Genomic DNA, 6,009 nt, shown 5'->3' on the forward strand with positions numbered 1-6,009 from the left:
AAGAATTGATGAAACAAACAACTTGTGGGTGTATTGCGGCTACACGATCGCTTTTGCAGAATTAAGCGTGCAGTTTTTGAAGTGTATATCAATTGTGCATCAACTAGGTCGGTATATTGCGGCATATGCAGTTGTGCAGAATGCGTCACACCCTCCAAATGGCATATTTAAACTATTTGTGTCCCCACCAGGTGTTCAAACCAGATGTGTAAACTTCAAATAAAATCGAAAATTACATAAAAATGTAATACATGCTAATAACACAAGATGGCGCATGTGAGCTAAGACATGAAGTAATAGAATATATTTTTGTTTTTTATTCTGTGATGGCTAAACTAGCTAAAAATCCAGCAAAAAAATCACCTATATATTATTTATCTATGTGTATAATTTTGCATAGTATTATTAATATTTTAATGTTTGTCTTTAACATCTTATCACTCAGAACTGTTCAGATATATTGATAAATAGGTATACACAGTATATATTATCAATTCAGAGTGTTTTTTAAATCATTTAAAATGCATCTAAGCAAGTATGTGCAACACATACAGTGTGTAAAAATATTTACATGTACCCATTTGGAAGACGCTTTTATCCAAAGCGACTTACATTGGATTATATATTTGTTTATAAAAGAAATACGTGTTAAGTAAATACAAAAATATAGAACCATAAATGTTCACACTCATATTTCTGAAAATGTGATGTAAATACTGTAATGCATCTAAATTAAACCAATTCAATGCCAGTATATGAACCTTAAAATTGTCCCATTATATCTTTGACCCTTTCACCATGTAACTACATGTTAAAGCTACACAAGGGAATATATTAAATAGGACACCTTAATATGGTGAACACAAGCAGGCCTCACGGTGTGCCACATTAGAGACACTTCCCCCTTAAATAAATCATAAGTAAATCTTTGAAACATGATTTGCATTCAGCTGTCACATGAAACCCCACCCATGCATACGATTATCATATCATATTTCATGCGATATATAATGTTTGTATCTGAATGTACATGATTGAAGCCTTCTATATATTCAATAGGTTATATTATATATACTGTACATGTATGAAGCTGTAATTAGTGCGTGTTGTTTATGGAGAGGATTCATCTTTAATTACACACTTCAAGCTCAATACTAAATATATCGACATATATTTTTTTTCTTATATGAAAAAAAATTTCTGCCGTTTTCTGCCGTTACTCTTCATGCATGTTAACAGACTGTTGGGCATGTTGCGTATCTGTGTGGCAATAAATGCAAATGTGTGAAGTTTGGGAACGGGACATTTGCATTTATATTTAAAGCATTTAGCAGATGATTTTTGCTTTTCACAGAGTATTTTTTCCTCCTAGTAACATATGTTTATTGAATTCATGATAGGCACATAAACAACACTTGGATACATTTTAAATGTAAGTTACAAAAAAATGGGTAAAACTACAAAATATACAGTATTGTTTATTTTACACATCATATTGCACAAAGACATTAGATTATTTTGCATTATTTAATAAAGCTAAGACATTGATTGTTTATGTTTACAGTTTTATATACCATGTTAGTAAACCCGTTCATTTCTTTCTTGTTTGTGGCACTATTTTGTTTTATTTGACTTGTTTTACTGATTCAGAAGAAACACAAGCCACTCAAGTTTACCTGAATACTAAATGCACAAAATGGATCTTATTAATAAATGCTAAATGTTTGCGACATAATATGAAACTATCTTCACAAACACTTCATCTGTCATTGTTTGGACAAACAGGTTGCCATGCCCCACATTCACACCATTGGTAGAACGGCATCTCCAAGCTTTCCGATGTGCAACTATATACTGATTTTTTATTTCCCACTTTAATTTCTATTATTAAAACATTTTTGCTTTGTACTCCAATAGATTTCAACTAAATTCCTCCAACCCTGAACATTGTGTTTTTGGACATTACAGATTCATTTATTTCACCGATGACAGATCTATGACTATAAATGTCTTAACACATGTGGCAAACCTCCATCTCCAACAGAAATGTCCTGCTTCAGTAACTAAAGACACACGGAGACAATAACACAGAGTCAGAGACGACCAGGCATCAGGTGACGCCTCCATCCACAGCTGGAGATCCATAACATCAATACCGACATCTGACTGCGGAGATGATGAGCAGGTCTGGGTTCATACCACGCTGGATCTTCACGCCGGCTTTACCAGCGTGGTGTGCACTTGTAGATTCATTTGATATTCTAATACTCGGCTGAATGAAACGACCCGAGCAGGCATTATAACTTTGTTTTTATTGAAAGGCAGCATGAATGAGCTCGCTGTGAGTACGTTCATAGGCTTCTGAGTAACGTGCACGCGCGACGGTTCGAGACAGCCCGACCCCAGACTGAGTATTTTAATGCAAACAAGGTCTCTCGGCGCACAAAGAGGCTACATATCTCATACAAAAGACGTCTTGAGTCAGGACACAACCCACACAGTGTTCAATGGCCTGATACAGTCATGTTTTGTTTGGGCTGCTATCCACAGCTGGTGATTCTGCGCGTCTCCCTCTGTCTCTCATTCCTTATCTTCAGCCTCAAGTGCTTCACGCCCGACAATGAGGAATTCATTAATTCAACTTGTGTGCGGAAAAACAACAGTTAATCGATTACAGTTTTATTATGTACGTATCGAAGCACATTGTGTGTGACGTGGTATATTCAGTCACTAATAAAGATATTACTGTGGTGTTTTTGAACATGTACAGTACACTATATAGTATTTACTATAGTAAACTCTAACATTTTTAAATAGTAATGTGCTCCTCATTATAGTAAAAATGTACATATATTACTGCGTATCGCTGTTGTCCTATCTTCATTTTTTATGATTTTGTTTCATAAATCATAATTATTAGTCTCCCTTTATGTTTATCACTGGGTTTTGCAAATATCAAATCCAATAAAAAGTGACAAAAAGTGCTTTGACAACAAAATATTTAATCATTTAAAAGTACATTTCCTGAAATTTTGAGGTTTAGAAGGACCGCAATATGTTATCTACTACCGTTTATCAATTTACTATAGTTAATATAACAAAATACTATAGTAAACTTCAGTAAGTATACAATGCAACGTTTAGTCATACTACTTTGTTTACTATACTGGAAAGGTGTACACACTACACACTATGGTATTTTTATATGCGCGATACTGTACTATAGCTATAAAAACGTTCCCCGACTTGTACCGTCGTGTTCCTCTAGAGTACAGTGTAAACATGACAAACACCAGAAAATTAATGGTTACAATATGGTAACCCTATTCCTTATTTTTTTAATTGGTAGTTAAACAATAGTAACCACAAATTTACCCTGATCTTACTACATTAACAGGAAATTTAAAGGGTGAAGTGAGGGATCGACAAAGTACCTCTAGCTGGGTCTCGAACTCGGGTCGCCGGAGGCAGAGATGCGCTATGTGTCGGAGCTCTGCCCACGAATCTATCGGCTCCGACAACCATTCGATTATTTATTGCAACAAAACTATCATAAACCCAAATTAAGTATGGTTTTACTACAGTGACCTTTGATTTTATTTTTGATTGTAGTAAAACAATAGTAGCCTACGGTATCCTCAAATTGACTATGATTTTACAACAGTTACCTTCGATTTGTATTACGTGTAGTTACAACATTGTGTCGGAGCACTGCCCACGAATCTATCGGCTCCGACAACCATTCGATTATTTATTGCAACAAAACTATCATAACCCCAAATTAAGTATGGTTTTACTACAGTGACCTTTGATTTTATTTTAATTGTAGTAAAACAATAGTAGCCTACGGTATCCTCAAATTGACTATGATTTTACAACAGTTACCTTCGATTTGTTTTACTTGTAGTTAAATCGTTGTGACCGCAAATTTACCATGCTCTCACTATGGTAGCCATACTTATTTGCAGTAAAACTGTGGTAATACAAATAATAACATGCCACTTTAACTATTATAAAACCACAGTTAAAGAACTTTATATTTGTATAAGACATGCATGATGTTGTTTTAATAATAAAAAACTGCTTAATGTGAAGCTGTCTGCACTCTTTATTATTCCCATAGTAAAAAGTATAACATGAGGTTAGAGATAAACTCGTACTGTTATATAAGTTCAGCTTTGTTGGCCCCCTACAGCCAGCACAAACGAGACCTTTTCAATTCAGAGCGGCTCATAGAACAGGACGGCAGTAAGCGATACATGTGCTAGACTAATTCATGATTGTATGTATTGTGAATGCGAGCGCCTGGCGGGGCCGCCGTCCCAAATAACTGTGACGCTCTATCGCACGGCTCATTGTTGCGCGATAACACAGAACCGAGATGACAGACGCCCCCACCCCCTTGAACACCAATCAGATTCCACGTTTCCAGCATATAATTCCCCATGTAGGGGCCATTTATGAGGCATTGTGGGAACACTTTAAAATCTCATTAGACGGGACAGCTGCACTTCGCTGCTGCATGCTGCTTTAGACCGTACTATTATTGCTGCTGGGGAAATCGCTACCCCCTGTTTTGAGATGAGACCCATTCTGGGAGCTTAAATGAAGCTAATTGTGAGCTAAGTCAGAACCGTAGGATTTTCGGCCTGCGTGATACGTGCTAAAGCAAACTGTAGTGCTGCAGGCGGGGGAACGGTAATAAAATAATCAAAGAGTTTGTGTACTGTACATACAGTCCCGTGTTTTAACATGTACTGGCATTTAAATCGCAAATTTACTGAGATGGAGAAACGTATTGCTTTTCAGTAACATCATTTCTATTAATATAATGAATCTAATGAACCTTGTTCTTGTCAATTCACTGGTGTTTTTTTTAATCTAATATTTATCCATACAGAATGCTAGAGCAATCCAAAATTGTTAAAAAACTACAAATATATTAAACATTCTGTGGGAAGTTTTTTTCTTTCTTGCTCACCATAAAAATAGGCAAAATCTTGTGACCTTTGGTGTACTGTAGCGATGTTTGTTACAGTCGTATTAAATCATACGTTTGACTTGACATCCTGTAATAAGAACAATTTCTTGCTCCAGGCACTATCCGTTAAAAACAGTCAACATGGTCCTGTTTTGGGCATTATGCAACAAATATGAACATGGCAAAATGAAAGAGACTCGAAGACCCTCTTATAATCAATGGATCAAAGAAATATAATGTAATCCATACGTTTTTTTATCACTACTGAATTATCGATTCATTTATAATAAAAATGAATTTTACGTAACAGTTTTAATGTAGTTTTATGTTGGTTATTTAATTTCTCGTATGGTGTTTTTGTCTTAATGTTGGGGGGAAAATTGTTGTGGAAATAAAATTATGATCATGGTGTGGTTTGTGCTTGTGTGTGTACCCACCTAACTATATTTTGGGGACAAGTTTGTACCCAAAAGTGAGTAAACTAGACAAAACCAAGCAAAACCTCCCTTTGGGGAATATACATTATTGTAAATAAAAACACTGTAAAATGTAATAAATAGTGTGAAGAAAAGGTTCAAACGTCTTCTTTTAGCGGTTAAAATGGATTATTATACTAAATGATGATCTGAGAGTGAGGGTTACTTGATCGAATACACTGTGTTTACAGTATAAAAGTCATTCTGTCTATTGAAAGTCACTATAATGTATAGTAACCTAATGTGAGTGTCGTTGTCTATTTACCACATTCAAGCACCAATTTGTACCCAAAGGTGAGGAAAATGTGACGAATCTAAGCAAAACCTCCTTTAAGGGACGCCCACATTTGTCAAAACACTGGAAAAGTAAATAACGTTTTCTATGGTAAAAATATTAAGTTTTCTGTTAGTTCTGTAGTTTTGGGTTATAACTACTAATGTATATAGACACAATGCATAGTCTACAGACTGTCCCAGTTTAGATACATACTGCAGGTAAACATATAGGTGTGTTTACTTTATATTCCTCATAATGTGCGTGTTAAGTAAGAC

This window comes from Triplophysa dalaica, chromosome 10, assembly GCF_015846415.1.
Source record: "Triplophysa dalaica isolate WHDGS20190420 chromosome 10, ASM1584641v1, whole genome shotgun sequence".
Classification (NCBI taxonomy): Eukaryota; Metazoa; Chordata; class Actinopteri; order Cypriniformes; family Nemacheilidae; genus Triplophysa; species Triplophysa dalaica.